Source organism: Haliaeetus albicilla, chromosome 16 (genome assembly GCF_947461875.1).
Source record: "Haliaeetus albicilla chromosome 16, bHalAlb1.1, whole genome shotgun sequence".
In the NCBI taxonomy this organism is placed as follows: Eukaryota; Metazoa; Chordata; class Aves; order Accipitriformes; family Accipitridae; genus Haliaeetus; species Haliaeetus albicilla.
Window position 1 is genome coordinate 7,294,273 of NC_091498.1, and position 17,651 is coordinate 7,311,923.

A 17,651-nucleotide genomic window follows, 5' to 3' on the forward strand; every position below is an offset into this window, starting at 1 on the left:
AAGACAAGAACTCTTCCTCCAGCGCTAGCCTTGCTGTTGGTTACATTAACGAGAGATCTCTGAGTTCCCCTCCTTAACAAGATGTGACTGGAGCCGTCTGTTTAGGGGCATGCAGAAACCTCATCCAACACCTTTTTTGAACCTGTCCCCCACTGTTTTATGCTTGTACTGACATAACTGTCCTGTTCGGCTGCCGAGCAGACAAAAGACAGTCTCTGCTATCTGCTGCCTAAAGCCAGTGAGTAGTGTCTGCAGAGACAGCAGCCATAAAACAGACCTACACCAGTAAATGAAGGTCTGCTTCATTCCTGTCAAGGCCTGTAGCTATTCTCTTTTTTTGCCTGCTAATGCTCAGGCATAAAGCAGGAATGCTGGCCCCTTAATAGATTTTTTTTTTTTTAATATATTTTTTTAACCTTTCCTAAAGTGACTGGAGGCAATTTCAGACTTGCCTCGTCTACAAACATTGTTTTGCATGTTGAGGGGAAGGTAGAGACAGAAGTCTTGTTACAACACTTGGTGCATCTGTACAGGGTAGTTTTAACAGGCAGTTGTCTGTCCGTGGACCCAGCAAAAATAGCTTGCAGTGAATAATAGACATGGTCTTTATATTAAGGTGGAGGTAGTTGTGGCTTGTTTTCAGTAGCCCTTTAAATAAAGACTTGCTGGTTAGAGGTTTAGTGCTGTGCTTTGTAGACGGTATTTTGCAAAAAGTTGTTGCTACTCTGGGATACGCCAGGAGAGCCTATTGTGAATCCAGATGTGAGGATTACTAGATCTAACCAAAGCATCTGGACAAAAATTGGGTTGTCAGTACTCTCATAAACTTCTCTTGTTATTTCTCATGCTGCTATGGCATAGTCAGGAGGAGAGATGAACCACTGGCTGAAGACCCGTTTTGCCAGCAGATGTCGACTTGATGGTTTTAAGTGTTGTTATTTTTAAAGTAGCCACTTAATCTAAAGTTCAGATGTGTACCTAGTGTGGTCTTTGACCAAAGAATTTCTTGCTTGCATTAAAATAATGAGGGTTTTTTGTGATCTCTTAGCTGTTTAATCAGTTAGAGATTTCATCTTAGGTGAGGTTTTTTGAAGCATTCTTCCTCCTGAGGCTTTGCAAAGCAGGAGGCTTTTTGGATCAGCAGCCGAGGCACATGAGTAGTTTCTGGATCTAGGTTCTCTGCAGGTTTAAGATCTGTTATTTTAATTTCTTAGAAAAAGGTAACCTGCTTTTAAAGAAAACAATCAGGTTGGAAGTGTTAATGAAAATCTTTGTCCATTTTTTCTTGCCGAAGACATTTAAATTCTTTTAAAAATATCACCAAATAAACGTTTTAAAGCCTAACTAGTTTCTCTTGAGCTCTGTGCTAAGCAGACGGAATATGATCTCAGATTTCTTGGATGACTATGCACAGAGATATATCCACCTGCTTTGCTGGGGCTCTGGGACCAGGCTTTGAAAAATATTTATTTGCCTTGAAATCTTTAATATTTGACCTTCATATCATTTCCTTAATGCTATTCCAACTCAAAGCCCTGATGAGCTCAGTTGTGAAGTGCTCAAAGATGTTTTAAAGGTGTCTCTGGTCACCAGTGTGAGCTCATTTCTAATTAAACAGAAACTCACACTTTATTTCATTAGAAGCATAATAATAAATGTACACATAATTGGTTGATTCTTAATTCATTAGCTATTAGAAGCAAATTCCATAAGTCTATTAGGATTAGAAAGTGGAGTTTGTGTCACTGGTCTCATTCTCCTGATGTACATTAAGATGTCATTTTGCTTACAGCTTTGATAAGTTAGGATAAATTATCCAGTCTGTGAATATGATAGCAGCATATACAGTTTCTGCTGAAATATTGCCAGAAGGTTAGACCATACGTAAGATCCCTTTCCCTTTGATTTGCGGTAAGTTCTGTAACTTCCCATCTGCTTTTGACAAAAAATGGTGACTCTCAGTGTCACGTCTCAATTCACCAGCTCCATCTGCAGGTACCTTCACTGGACAGATTTCAGTGGCCAATGAAATACTAATAAAAGTCACAAAACTTGAGTTGCTTCTCATGAATACCAGGTTGTCTAAGTAACTGCCTTACAAAAGTAAACAGGTGGATGTAGCAAAGAGAAATCTCACACATTAGCTCTTCCTTTGACGTATTCAGGTGGCCCCAAACGAAGAAGACCAAGGCCATTCCCATGCTGTGAAGTTTGGATGGTTTTGCACAGTTGATTGGGAGTGGGATGAAGCTGGAAGTCTCATAGAGCAGATTCTTCTGGGGTGGCTCCTCCTGCTTGTCCTTCACTCCAAGTCCATGCATGACCTACAGCTGTCAGACTAGGTGGTGTGGTGGACTTGTATGGCTTTGTACGCCAGGTCTGCATCCCGAGGTTTGTTCCTGTTTGGAGCTTTCAAACCTTAACAGAGGTAAGGGGAAGGAAAATGTAAGGAAGTAGCATTGTCTGAAGCAGCCTGGAGACTCAGAGCAAGAAAAGGACAAGGTAGCACCAGGCTTCTTGGTTTTTAAATTGGTTTTTAAAACTAGGAATGCCTGTCATATCTCAGGCACAGGCAGAAGTCTCCAGGTCTTCATTTTGGTAAAGAATTGTTCTTTGTCTTGCCCCATTGCTATACGCTCAGTAAATCTGTCCCACCAAAGTGGAGAGCAGCTTCCCTATCCAAAACCACCTTAGCTCTCAATAGAGCCACAACAGTCCATTGGAAGCAGCAGATGCTAGAGCGAATATTTGGTCTAGCTGCATCCCTGTGTAGGAGTTGCGGATGGGGAATTTTTGATTGATACTTTAATCCAATCGGATCTAAAAGAGTTGAGACTCTCTGGTGCGGAGGAGATCCTGTCGAGAGTGGTGAAGACATGGAAAATCCTGCTCTGGGTTTTGTCTCCTTCCCCCAGTGGCTGCTGGTGCTGTGGATTCCGAGGAACAGGTTTATGAGGGGAAAAACAGGAATAGGTGGACATACAGCCGATGGGGTTCCTACATAAATATTTGCATTCATCTACAAGAAGTATCTGTTAATAAGAGGCCAATCACCTGGAAATTAACCAAAACACATTCTGGTTCTCATTAAATGCCCCTTCATTTCACTGGCATAAGGTGTATTTTTGTATGTGCATACAAGGGAGTTTTGTAGAGCTTGCGATGACAAGGAAGCAAACACTGTCCAGACTTGATTCTTTTCTTCCTACAAAGCTAACAACATTCCCTCCAAACTCAGTCATGTTTTTTCTTTCTTTCCTGTTAAACAAATGTATATCTTGATTTAAAATTATTTCTGCTTTTTGTGACTTGGCTTGGCCTTTACTGGCAGTATGAGAACTCTAAAACGTGACATTTCCCTCTGAACCTCCACGCCATTGGGCTGAGGAACACCAGGGTCTTCCAATAGTGACGTGTCTTCACACCCTTCATAGCTGTTTGCAAAGAGCTGTGCAGCTTGTAATTTGGAATCATTAATGTACATATATGTGTGTGTGTGCACAGACATCTGCAATATATATATTATCCTTTCAAAGTGAGGTTTGAGGCATGTTGCTGGAGAGGAGAAATTGAATGAGCTGCACCATCTATTGCAGCTGGTTCTGAGTTCATTGGTAGATCTGCTTCCATCTGCCCAGCTGCCAATGCATGGTGTTTCAGCAGCTCCGCAATGTTTGAGAAAATATTTATCTTGAGAAAAGTTGTGTTAATTAAACTGACTCTTCTACCAATTCCCCCGCCACGTAACAAAAACACAGCAGTCTTTATCAAGGAAGTTTTCAAGATGAGGGTGGCATTGGGGACAAGCAGGCACTTGCTCATGTGTGTAATATGGGTTTCTTTTTTTTTTTTTTTTCACCATTTCTGTTATGTGACAAACTATAAATGAATTTCAATGTATGCTGCCAACGAGTCAAGACTGTTTCTGTAAATAGGAGGTTGCCAATCTGGTGATAGGATCAGAAGCTGGTTTTGGCTGTAGGGAATAAAAGGACCATTTTCTTCTCTTTCTGGCTTTCTTTTCATTGACGATAGGAAAAACTCCATTGTCTTTGGTCCTGAATCGGTGGGGGAAGTTTGCTTGTTGAATTTTTTCCACTGAGATTCCAGGGTTTTTTTCACTGTCACTTAAACAGAAATCTTTCAGCATCTCCTCTTTGTGTTTGGTTAAATAACATACAGACAGGAATAATACAGCATTGTGTATTGATGCTGTGTCCAGAAAGTAATGCACTACTTTGGAAGAGCTCTTACTGGTTATTTTTTTTCTTGTCAGGGGCTGCAGACAGATGCAGTAATTCCCCCATCTAGATCCTGCTTTTGCATCATCCTATTTCAGAGAATTAATAATGTATTTATATTTCTATAGTATCTTCTATCCTTACTGGATATTAGAGCACGTAGGAACTTGGTTAACTCAGTGCATCACTTCTGATGCTGGAATACTGTGCATGGAGAGAGGGCAGCTGGGCGAGACCATGCAGCAACCTTGCACAGTATTGCAGGGCAGCAAGGAAAGGAAACCCTCCTGTCCAACAGAATGTGGGAATTTCAGGCTGTGGTTGCCCAGAAGGGCTTATAGGCTCTTTAATGATCGGTCCTCAGATTTCAATCACAAACTTCAGCCAACCTCCTGGCCTGGGGGCACTGATGTAGCTGCTCCTCCCGGGTAGGGAAACCGTCTGCTGAATCTCCGCCTGGATTTCCCTGCAGACCTCTAGCAAAATACCAGCGTCTTCCAGATCCTGATGTAGCCAGTGAGATCCGGTGAGGTCATGACCTGAAGTGATGCAAACTCTTCACAGCAGCAGGGATTACCCACCCGGTATGCCTTGATCCAGGGAAGCGAGGCAAAAAATACAAGCTTGCTTTTTGCTACATGGAGAAGAAAGCTGCTTTCTTCTGGCTCTGAGCCTCTGGGCGAACTGCAGTTATGCAGACTGGTAACTCACCCTGGGTAGCATGGGAGTAGCATGACTTCTGGGTGGCATGAGAAATGGGTCTGCTCCGACGGAGCTCCTACCAGAGTTACAAAACCAATAGCAAGAGCCTGCAATGCAAAACTCCGATCCTTTGGCTCTGTTTGGCTCTTGTGCTTATACCAGGTTTATAACTCAATCCTTTTGCTGGAGGCAGCAGCACACAACCTTTACTGAAGCTGGGCAGGCAGGGGAGGTTGCCCACTGCTGTTTGCTTCCCATCACCAGGGATGTCATGCAGGTGTGCAGTGTGGCTGTGCATTTGCTCTGTTTTATGGTGGCTTTTGTGGTTGGGTTTTTCTGAGGGGAGGGGTCTAGAATTAAGGACAGATAGGTTCATTCTGACATGCCTTGATATTGCAGTTTACTGCGAAAAAGTGACTTCTTTCTGCTCCCTTTGTGTATGATCAGTGCTTTCCTCTTGTCTCCTCCCTTCTGTGTTTGCAGCTCCCTGGGACGATGGCTTAGCAAGGCAGAGCTGTGGGGTTGATTCAGCAGCGAGCTCCTCAGCTTTGGTCCTGTGTCAGCACCGTGTTTTCTAAAGCCAGAGCAATGGCAAGCTTCACGGCAGGGGTACTTTATCAGCCTTGATCCCTCTCTTCTTTCCTTGAGGAGAGAGAAAAAAATCAGCAAGCTGAGAGGGCAAAGCTTTTCATGTTTTCTGTGGAAACTTTCTGCTGAGCGTGTGTTAGTTTTGCTGAAGCTGTGGGAGAATGCTGTGGTGAGCAGGCCAGTCAGTTGTCTCTGCGAGGAGCTCTGGAGGTTGTGGCCTGCATGCTTTTGGCTTATTTCAGTATTGTACATGTCGAATGTGATACTCCAGATTTTCCTGGCTGCCTTTCAAATGCTTCTCACCTTTACCAGTGACTGGCATTTAAACTCTGGAAGGATGCAGCCCTTGGCATGTTCCAAGCGTTTGCTAAAGACCTGTAAATTTACTTTGTTTTCTCAGAGAGGGAAATGACAAAAACCCATAGATATTTAATGATTTATTTTTTTTGAAGTATAAACCAGAAAACATTAAAAGAAAAAAAAAAAGTAAGTATGTATGGGCTAGCCAAAACAAAGTATGAACACCAGACTTGGGCTGCCAGTAATATATTACAGAAAGGAACCTGCCACCCATTGGTGAATTATGGCAGAGGTCCCTCTCTGTCCCATCCAGACAGGATGCGAGATGCTACAACTGCCAACGGCAGAGCCTTGGCTCGGGCAGTAGCTGCTCCTGCTTCCAGCTTGGCTGGTTTCTGGTTTGTTTCCCGTGTGTCAGCCAGTAGCAGCTGTCAGAACATCTTCCTCTGCTAACAGCAATGGATTACAGAAACCAACGGCAAGATGCCCTTCTGTCTGCAGGGCCTTGGAAATGCGTGTGCAGTGAGGGTGAGGGTGGGTGGAGGTGGCTGGATCACGAGGCAGACCATCGTGTTGTCTTCAGGTGTTAGGTCAGGGTTTCTGTTTGCCACCTCTGAGCTGCTCCCCTTGCAGGCTGGGGGCTGGGGGACAGTGCATTTACAAGGCACTTTGCAGCCCAGTTCTACCATCTCAGGAACATGTTGCTTAAAGAATACCTGTTTTTTTCAGATCTGTTGTGTATCTGAAGGTTGGAAAATTGAAACTCCTGTGTAATCTTGCACAAATCAATTCATCAGGAAAAAAAATTGAGTCATTGGACGAAAGGGCGTCAGTTTGGGTGTATGTATATGCTGACATTGAAAGGATGGCAAACCAAAACTGGTAAAACCTCAGCAGTTGTTTCTGTTTTGACAATTAAAGCAATGAGTTGATTGAGCATTGTGTGTTGTTGCATAGTTTGACGTATATGTAGATATACACAAAGGTGCAAATGTATTCAGGAGTGGATGCTTCATTGCCCCATTTTGCTATGCCTGTATAAAGAGAGGGAGCCTTATTGTGGGCTTGGACTGTAATTCTGCATGGGGATGAATGATAATGCAGCTCACAGCCACCAGCGACCTACAGTCCCAGTGAGAGATGTTGTTTGCATAGAGACGTTTTCTGTAGCATTTCTTCTCCTTGCTTCTGTATTCAAAGCAAACTGGCAGCTTTTTGTGATGTCAGCTTGAAAGGTCACTTTGTCATTTTAGTGAGATGATACAATAATCTTGGAGTCTGTTTTAATTTTATTTTGCTTAAGTTTTATTGCATTTTGCTTAATTGCTTCTGCTTTATTGTTAATGAGACAAAAAGCAGTTTGTGTAATAGCTTGCAGAGTAAAATTATCAAGGAGCAGAGATGGAATTTGCATGTTAAAAGTTTCTTTTTATTGTTTTCTTTGTCTTCAAATTCCTCATTTGGTTTGTTCAGTCCTACAAACCTGCTGTGCCCTGCAGGCAACATCACTGACCCATCTGTGTCCTGCAAGTACATCTTTAGGGCAAACTCGTCTGGACTATGGCAGAAGGATGAGTTCTCCATGGGGCAGGATGGTACGCAGCCCATACTAGCACTTGGTCAAGGCAGCGCCTCGCTGCCTAAACACTCCATCAGTGCTTTGTTTCTGGTCACTTCTGCAATTAGCCACAAGTAGCGCTCTCTTCTTCTATTAATGAAATACACCAAAATTCCTCATTTTCCCTATTGTGGAATGATTTCGACTCCTACAGTAACCAACTGTTAGAAAACCAGAGGCTGAGTTAAACAATACAGCTAACAAGCCCATGACACTTGTTGGTTGGGTTTTTTTTTTTTTCCAAATTTTTTTTCTTTGGTGAAGCCTGAGAGGAATACTACTCTCAGGAAGCCCATGAAATGCAAGATAAACTGGAAAGGAAAATATATTAATTCAGCCGGTGAGCGTCATGCAAGAAGCTAGGACATGCAGGCTTGTCCCTGGCGTTACCCCTGCTGTGGAGAGCTGTGGAAGGCTAAACGAGTTATTACTAGCTCCAGTCTGAAAAGAACACAGTTACAACCTTTTCACAGAGCTTTCTCTCTGTACTTAACGAAGCAAAATGATATAAGAGTTATGTAGTCTGGTGTGGGGTCTAAATCATGGGTGGTAAAATCTGTGTGTATAAAACACTGAATACAAGAAATGGGAATTAATCTCATTATTACACACAGTCATGATTTCCTTGCTGCTGCTGTCTTTTTTCTGCCATTCAGTACTGTTTTGCATAGTGATTAACTGACCATCTAATTTACGTAGCTGCAGACTTGCCTGCTGGGTAAACCTTTACTCCATTAATTGTTCTGCTGAAGTCAACGAGAGAAGAGGTTCCAAACTGGTCCCTTAAGGACAGCACAGTCCAGGTGTGTGAATAGGAGCCAGGACATGGGACTTGCTGTGTATCATTGCAGGGTAAAAGGAAATATGAAAAGTTCTGGGACAAACTTGTTTCCATTTTGGTAGATGATTTGGGGTCCATTTTTCACAGAGTGCTAAAATCACTGCTGTGTTACCGTGATATTAATTTTGGTTCTCAAATACAGATGATGTACTCTGCTTGCAGCACAGCGGAGTTCTGGGTCTGGTATGTATTTGCATAGGGCTTGACAAGATGTGTGCAGTGAGCCCAGACTCCTACGCATGCAAAACGGCAGCTTTGTGACCTGTGCTCTGTCTGACTTGCTGCAGGTCTGCAGACCACCCTGGCTGCAAGGGTGCAATGGGTCTGGCTGGGACCCCCTCCTTGTCCCAGCGGCTGCTTACAGGTCTTTTCAAACTGGAGCCCCATGCTATGAGACAACATTGAGTATGATGTCTGAAAGTTGGCCTGTTATCTGCTTCTTAACATTTTGGCAGACTGACCTCCATCGTGGTTCATCTCTCTTTGTTCAACTTCCCGTAGTGCGCTTCCTTCTGCTCCGTCCCAACCTTTGAGTTCACCAGACAGTGAGGGGAGTCAGTTCCTCAGGGCAGGAGAAGCAGGGTAGTGACTAGCTGCAGATACAAACCTCCACACTCCAACTTCAGAGCAACTGTGCCTACTCTTTTACCAGTAAATAAAAGGAACCAGGATCCATTTTCCGACCCTGAGGGCCTGTGACATGGAAGAAATTCACTCCGTCTCAGTGTCTAGGCTTTGTGTGTACTCTCTGCAGAAGGACAAGCTTCATCTTGAAGCAACATTCTGCTTCTCAAACAGCAAAATAATGCGAGACAATCCCTATATCTGCCTGGGTTTTGCATCATACCTCCACTATCCATTGGCTGGTTGGCTTTTGCACAAGGCAAATGGAGAAGTGAGCACCCAGTGTGCAGCGACTCTTGTGCTCAGCAAGACTGTCCAGACATGGCTGTGTGCTATCCATGGAAGAAAATCAAGGCAGTCTCTGAGGCGAGGTTCATCGATAAGTCAGGGGAGGGTCAAGGGAAACCGTTTTCAGCTGATCTCTACAAAGACTGCTGGCCATGAGACCAGGGGCTGTGGTATTGACTAAAACCTCATTCCCCACTGATTCACCCTACAATTACGCGATTGAGCAGAAATCATAAACTCCATCTGAACTGTAGTTGTCCCTTTCTTTTTTTTCACTCCTGTGGTTTGAAACTATGTAGAAACGTTTTGGAAGGTTTCTCAATACATGAGTTTAACCATAAGTCTCAGCAGGGGGAACATACTATCGGGGAAAGGCAATTGCTGCTTTAGCTGTATGCAAGACACATTAACTTGGAAAGAATCGCCATCTCACCGATAGCTGGCTTCCCACTCTAGGTTTGGCAGGTCTGGAGCGTTCAATTCATATTAATTTTGAAAGAATCATTATGCAGCAGTAGTTTCAAAATATTAGTTTACTAATGACTTTCTTGCGCCAGTAAGTGTGTGAGAAGTGAAAGCAGCAGAGATTTTTTACAATCTTCTGGAGGAGATGTGATGGTGATGCACGTAATCCCTCTTCAGTCACAAGTAGTGAATGGTTCTTGAGGGTCATCTTAAACATTGCAAGAGAACTTGGTTTTCGTGAGTGTTGTTTGCAAGAAAACAGGATTGGTTTCATTACAAATGTAAAAAAAACCCCAACAAACCCTCTGGAATATGAGAGTGGTATATTGTCATGCCCTTCCTGTCTGCAGGAGCCTGACTTCCCAGTTGTGCTTAATGGTGGAAATGGAGCAGCCGTGAGCTGGTCCAGGCAGCACAGGCAAGACTCTGTGCAAGAGCTGGGTCTGCCTTAAAACCATACCAGAGGTTTGCATTGGATGGGGCAGAGCTGAGTATTGGGCTCTAAGGTAGCATGAAACTGCTGTGTCTTCTGCGTTTTTCGAGTGTGACCAGGAGGAAGGGAGCTCTCAGCTGCCTTTTGCCATATCTGGGTTTGTGGTGCAGAGAGCCTTGCTCCATCTCTGGGTTTCTGGTGGTGATGCTTGCCAGGCTGCACAGGGCTTGTTGCTTTTTTTTTTTCCTTCTAGTTTCAATGGTGATATTTCTGGGAATATTTAGCTCTAAAATATGCAGATTTTGCAATAATTACTCTGTTCCGACTCAAATGCTTTTCTGGAAAAACTGTTTTATGTTATGAAAACAGATTAATCCTTTGCACATGCCTTGTTGGCAAAATGCAGAGTTGCTTTTAGTTGTCTGCCTTCTTCATGGTGCAGGTACCAGTGCCCTTTGTTGCCTGGAAAGGTGAGGAGGGAAGCTGCTGAAACCATGTGGGGTGTAAGTAAAAGTTAATAAGCACAGCATTCAATCCTACAGTTTTTCATGAGCACAGAAAGTCTCCTGGATGTCTTCCCGTCTGTTTCTAGTTATATGGATCCCTGTTTATCTCTGTGGGTCTCTCCCTTCCCGTAGTATCTGAGGGCCTCACAGACATTAATGGATGACTCACAACACATCTGTGAAATAAGGAAGTATCCCCGTTTTAGAAATGGGGACTAATGTGGACCGTAGATGATATGACTTGCCCAGTTTCACACAGGAAATGTGTAACCGAAGTGGGAATTGAACCCAAGTCACTTGAGTTTAGCACTGGATTGCCTTCTCCCCTCGGCAAGTCCACAGCAACTCGGCAGATGTTGCACGTGTGAAATTGGTTTAAGAATCAAACATGTGAATCGTGTTGGTAGATGCCTGAGTTTGTAGCTTTAAAACAAAAACCTGCTGCTTCCTAAACAAGAAAAGAAAGAAGGAAAAAAAAATCCTTATTTTAAGAAATTATTTATTTTCTAACAATCAGCTGCCAATGAGAAAGAATAAAACTTGCTCTGTGCGTCTGCCCCTGGACAGAAGGGAGATCTGGCAGGTGTATTTCAGCCGGGCAGGATTTGAATGCACTGAGCGGCTCGGGCAGCGGTGAAGTTCAGACACATCGAGCAATCGGCTTCCCCTGGGGAGCACGTCCAGCCTCCCGCTGAGCTGCCCTTCCTGCTCGCCTGCACCACGGTGGGTTCTTCCCTGGGACAGCCCTCCCGTACCTTTGTAATCGTACACTCCGTTCTCACTGACAGCGCTGGGCAGCCCTTTCATGCCTGCAGCCTTTCCCCCCATGGCTCTTGTCCCTTCCCCTCCATGCTTTGCCTCCTCGCCCCGCTCTGCCAGCGGACCGGGGGCATGCGGTGGGGTAAGTATGGCGTGGGACACCCGCTGGAAGCAGGGTTAGAGGGGAGGGGGCTGCAGATGATATGAACTGCCTGAGCGAAATTCACACTTCGTATGGATACAACTTGTTTTATCATTGAGCTGGAGGAGCACAGAGGGAGAGATCTTTTGCCAGTCCTAAGTGTTGCTCTGAGCAATGGAGGATGTGCTTTTTCTTTCTGTCACTACTTTTTCAATCAGCTGTACCCACTTAGGGAAACAGCACTCACCCCAGAGCATGGGGGGAAGGTGAGCTGGGAGTCAGCATGGAGGTCCCCTTGCCCCCGTGCACAGGGCTGTTCTTGGCCCATGTTAGCTGCACATGCCCACTCAGAAGAACTTCAGCTCCTGTTAGAGCAGAGTCCTCCTTTCTCCAGCAGAAGCAGATGTTGGAGAGGAAAGAGGAGCGCTGCTTGTTCATGGTGCCTTGGGGAAGAGGGGAGGAGGACTGAAGAGCCCCACAACTTAGCCCCTTCAGTCTAGAAGCTGCTCTCATAATTGGCTTGATGCCATTGTTGGCAGTGGTTTGGGAATTTCTTACTCAGAGGGTGGCCTGAGGACTGGCTGTCCAGAGCAGGCACCATGGACCTGACGATGCTCTGTGGGCTAGCAATGGGCACAGGGACATTAGGAGCTTTTGCAGAGCCCATCAGCATTAACTACTGCTGTACACCTCTTTCTGCAGCAATGCCCATGTGCATCTCCCTGCTTTGCTCACATCCATCTCACCTCTGCCTGTGAGCACATCCCCTCTTTCCTCTCTTAGTGTGTAAGCTGCTTGTGGCAGCATTTATTTTCTGTGTTATGTGACACAGCACATCATTGGGACTCACAGATGGATAAATTGTGGCTTGTGGAAATAGCTCATTGCTGGGTCCAAACCATTCATCGACCCTGGGTATGAGCAAGAGATAGCTGTGTGACCCCATGGTCTCTTGATGCACGAAGTTCAGCAGTGAGTCTGTCCAGCCCACAGCTCTTCACCCACAGAGCACAACTCCGAGTGCTGCGCTGAAGGTGGGAGCAGGACCCAGGGTGTGCTCCCCTCTCCACCATCACATAGAGCTGCAGGGTGAAGGTCCCATTTGTTTCTCCTCTCTTTGACTCGTGACCGCTGTGCTCCTGGCTGCAGGGTGGGCCAGCCCTATCTGGAAAGACAAAAATACACCACACTGGTGATGGGGCTGGGACAGTAAGCTGGGACATGGGACGGTGGTTTCCCTTGCAGCCTCATCCAGGAGGAGGAATACCCCATGGCAGCGTGTTTTCTACGAGCATGCACGTCACCATCAGGGTAAATGTGCTGAAGGAGGTGAATGCAGTCACCAAGGGCTTCTCCAGCTGTTGGGACTGAGTTTGTGTACTGTTTCGGTTACCAAGCAATCCTCTCCATCAGGGCACCTGATGCAAGTCCTGCGTGCTCACTGCTGAGATGGCATTTTAATAAACGCGCATTACGATTCCAATGTGCTGTTTCTTTTACAGACTGAATTAAATCGTGGGCAAACAAAAGAGAGACACCGTCAAAATTACAGACTACCAAGTCCACTGTAAGTAATCTTTGTTTTTTCCCTAGTGACTTATCCTGGATGTGTGCATTGCCCTTTGCAGTGGCCTCAACCTGGGGACAGGACTTGCTTTTCTGTTTGTCTGGTTTACTTTGCTTTTTCTTCAATATATTTGAGAAAATTTTGCCTGGCAAGTCCTCCCAGTGCTGCAGTAGAATTTTATATTACTGAGTCTGGTTACAAGAGGTAATGACAGGAGATCTACTACTGCTGCCCGCTGCCTGCATTGTAAATCGCTCTCCGTCATAAATCAGTTTAAATGTCTAAGGTGGCATCTGCCCTTTTGTTCAAAGCTACAGTTGGGTTCTAGTTGCAAAGACCATGATCTCCAGGTAGCAGAATGCCTTACCACCCTGTGCTTTGCCCATCACCTTATCTGCTTTTATAAAGCATGGACATGCAGGTTTTTTGTAAGAACTGAGGAACATTGTGGGCTACTGAAAACAGGGATCTGTTTTCCCACAGGTGTGTCTCTTCAGACTGATTCATCTGTAGACTGTAAAGGGGTAAATGCTGAATGTGACTTTTCCGTAGACAGGACATTTTAGTGGCTGCCAGTAAGAAGGGAGCTGTATCTGTCCCTCAGAGGAGCAGAAGTAGGAACTTGTGCTTTGCCTAGTTCACTCACTTTCACAAAACTTGTAAGATTTTAAAATATATTTAGCATATGTCAAATATGTTGGTCATTGGTTAAATTTGGTTAAAATTGGCCAAATGGCTGAAAAGCTATCACAAGGAATAAACAGGCGGATTTTCTACTAGCACACCAGGCATTCTCACATAAGCCTGGCATCCTTAGAAACAGGCTAAAATTTGGTGTATAGAAGAAAATGCTGTTATGGTTGGAATAGTATAGAAAAGGCAGAGTTGTAATAGCTTCCCACTAATCACACTGGATCTCAATCTGGCTGGGACAGGACCAAACAGCAGAGAAAATCCTTTCATCTGCTTGAATATTGCAAACAGCAGAGTTTTGCCACCAACGGGGTTTTAAGGATACACTGTAACGAGATGTTTCAGTGTCCTGGAAACAAAAGACAAGAGACAGAAAGCCAAGCACTGCAGTTTTCCACATGTCACTTGAAAGGAATGAATTCTGGAGGCCAACCACAACGTAGAGAAAGGCCTGATGCCTTCAAATGTCTTTTGAGTGATGTTCCCACCTGGAGCTCAGGTGTCACGTGCAACCTGCAGTATTTCTCTTCCCACTTATGGGGGGTCTCAATCCCAAATCCAATGGTAAAGAGCTTGTTTGGGTGCATGGCTGCATGTATGTGGTGATAATCCCAGGCACTGAGGGGCCAACCTAAGGCTTGACACTGGTTTCTCAAACCCTTTAGGAAGACTTAGATGAAGTTTAGGATTGGGAGAGACTGTGCCTGGGCCTCTTTGCAGGAATTCATTTCAGCTGTAATAAGGTAATTCAAAATACCAACAGTTGTGATTGTCTAAAAGAGCGTTTCTAAGCATTTTATCTCAGGCTTTAGGGTAAAATTCTGGTCCCATTAAAATCAGAAGGAATTCTATCATTGATTTCTTTCATCAGGGTGGCAGCCTTTGTTTCCATCATTGCAAATAAAACAGGCATTTCTGTTCATGTTCGCTCCATTGCATTTCAAGTAAAACCCTAAGAAATTATGTTTGAATAGAAATAATAGCTGGAATCCCCAGTTTTAGTGCCTGTACTTTGGATTTGGCCACAGACATGCAATGTTAGCATCTGGAAACCATGTGCCATAAAATCCATGTGACTTTTTTCTTAAAGAGTTGCTGATGTTGTGCCAATGCCATGCACTGCCGTGCTGTGCGTTAGCTGCTGTTGTGCTATTCTACAGAGAACACAGTGCAGAATACATGCTAAGTGAAAGTGATAAGCAAAAATAGTAGAGGCATAACACATGACAAAGAGAAGAAGCTACTTGGGTCATGAGGAGGAGGAGATGAAAGTAAAAGCAACAGATGTGCCTTTTCTGAGGAAAAAGGGGGAATTGGGAAAGTGTAATGAATATTAAAAGGCTGAAGTCTGAAGATAGATTTGGAGCGAGGTGAAGAGAATAGAAACTGGAAGGAAAATGAGGAAGATAAAACAAGAGTCAGTTTTCCCACCCGCGTTAGTCCCATTGCATTTCCAGAAGGAGCCAGTCGGAAGCTGTCTGTGTGCAGAGGAGCTCTGTGGAGGGCTGACTCGTGCCAGGCCCCTTGTCTCTGCCAGCTGGAGGGATGCATCAGGCAAAAGAGAGAGGAGCAGGAACAAGATCTCTTATCTGATGTAATGCAGCGAGATGCTCCTTAGCTACTCTAGGTTGTATCTGAGCTGGGCAGAATAGTGTTAGGCATCTGCAGCCAGCTTTTTGGGAGCTCTCATTCCCTTCCTCTACCATGCCTCCAAGTTCATAGGGGAGAAACCCTCCTACAATTTTTAGCTGGGTGGACTTAATTTTTTCCACCACTTTATTTTGCACTGTTGAATTTTCCTTGTGAGAGGTATCAGTCTGGAGTAACTGCATCCAGCTAGGAGGATTATCTTTTGCCATTGCCATTCCAGGGGTCATTTCCAGTAATGGAAAAAATATGTAGAAAGTAGCCTGAATTGCCCCAGAATGGCTGTGCTCACTGCTGTAGGCAGCAGGTGTGCTTGTTTGTTGACCAATTCTTTAAATGTTAACTTTTCTGCAGAGCTTCTAACAAAATCAGCTGGGGCCCATGTGTTCATCAGAGGAGGCCGAGGATGGTCTGAACGTTTGGGATGATACTGAATCATCTCAGGAAGCTTCCTCACAACCCTAATTATTATACACTTAGTAGTGGATATGAAGCCTATAGGAGAAGACACAGTATTAAAATGTTTTTCAGGCATTCTTGAGTTGGCAGTTCTTAAATGTGAGTGCTTGAGTTTGTGGGAGGCAGTGTTCACTTTGCGCTTGCTGAAAAAGTCTCTGCTTAAATCCACTTTACCAAATTAATATCCTCTGTGTGTCATGAGTGGGGCAAAGAACAGCATCTTGGGCAAAAATCAACATGATAAATCAGCTCCACAATTGTCTTTGATCTTGAGTAAGTTCTGTGCTATAAGTACAGTGGTCTAAGTCTAGCCCAGACCACGGTCAGTGTTAGTCAGCATCAAGGAGCCAGCACTCTCTAAAAAGGGGGTTCAAAATGTAATGAATTACTCTCATAGCAATGAGCCCATAAACATGAGGCACCATTCTTAACAAGTTGGGACAAGTTTAGGTGCTCTGCAGGTCCTGGGAAGATGTGAAGCTCATGCTGGAGGGGAGCAGAGCCTATATTTGGGGAAAAGGAAGGTGAAGTTTAAAGATAGGACTGATTTTCTGTATATTTACCTAAAATGTGGGTGTCACAGGTGGCCAAGTAAGCCACTAATCCAGTCAATAAGAGATGACATCTCAGAGCAAATAATCTCACTGAACTGAGACCTTAATGTGGGATGCATTGCCCTCGCTGGGTCCCTCATTGGCACCTGCGTCTCTTAGTGATAGTATAGGGAGTCATGTCTAAGGACTTGAACTCTGACTTGTGGCCATCTAAGGTTAGGTGAAATCAATCCTATCCAAAGAATAGACAGTTTTTAACCACTTTTGTAAAGTCTAGTTGGTCATGATGTGTCCTAGGGTGTTATCATATCTTCAGACTCTGCTAAATTAAACTAAGTTACCTTACACTCCATGTCTCTCTTTTCTCATTGAATGTGGAGAGTCCACAGGGTTGTAGGAATGAATAAAGAGTGGGTAATCCTTGGAGGACTTCATGTTGAACACAACCAACCTCTTCTGCTGGCTCTTCACTGTTGCTCCTCAACATGAAGTCAGGCCATTGTGCACCTAAAATCTCAGTCCCCTGTGCTTCCCTGTTTTGCCGGGTTTACACTTCAGCCCCAGCCATGCACCCTCCCCCTGCATGGGGCAAGATCAAAGCAGCAGGGCTTTGAGCAATTTCCCATAATTAAACCAACGCACTGCACCCTAAGGCTAATAGCTTCGTAAAGAAGGAAGCTAGTTCTTTTCTCATTGTAAATTATATGTATCAATTTCCTTCACTTAAAAGCACCATCTTTATTTTCCTTAGGAGTATTCCACCCATTTTCTATTCCACCTCTTGGTGATGCTGTCTTATTTCAGTGGAATCGGAGTATTTCCTCCCCAAGTGTCTCATTAATAGCTGTATTTGCTGACAAGGGTGGTAGGTTTAATAGAGCCTCCCATTCAAATTCATTGTAAGAAGGGTTCCCCTTTACAGACAGCCAATTTCGACATCCCGCCTGTATGAAATACATGCATGCTTTAGAAGTTGGATTTGCACCATTGTTTGGTAACAAAAGGCAGGAAATTAAAGAGGCAACATTTCAGTAAAAGAGTGTGTGTGCTTTCTCTTTACCTGCTATTCTTGTAAATGACACTGAAGATTACTGCAAGCTTAAGAGCGGATTTTATACAGAAAAGATTTGCTTTTTATTTGTCAGTGAATGTATGTGCTGCATTAGGCAGTGCTTTGTATTTAGTCAGCTTTACTGTGTAGTCTGTTTGGAAGGGAAATATAAT

General features: G+C 44.3%; 1 protein-coding gene across 9 annotated transcripts in view; it reads left to right on the forward strand.

The window, feature by feature from the left end:
- Nucleotides 1–17,651, forward strand: part of HIVEP3 (HIVEP zinc finger 3) — a 274,785-nt gene that overhangs the window by 184,396 nt on the left and 72,738 nt on the right. For all 9 annotated transcript variants that reach the window (XM_069803395.1, XM_069803400.1, XM_069803401.1 and 6 more), the window contains one exon: nucleotides 13,010–13,074. The gene's annotated coding sequence lies outside the window, so the exon portion shown is untranslated. The remainder of the gene's footprint in view (nucleotides 1–13,009; nucleotides 13,075–17,651) is intronic.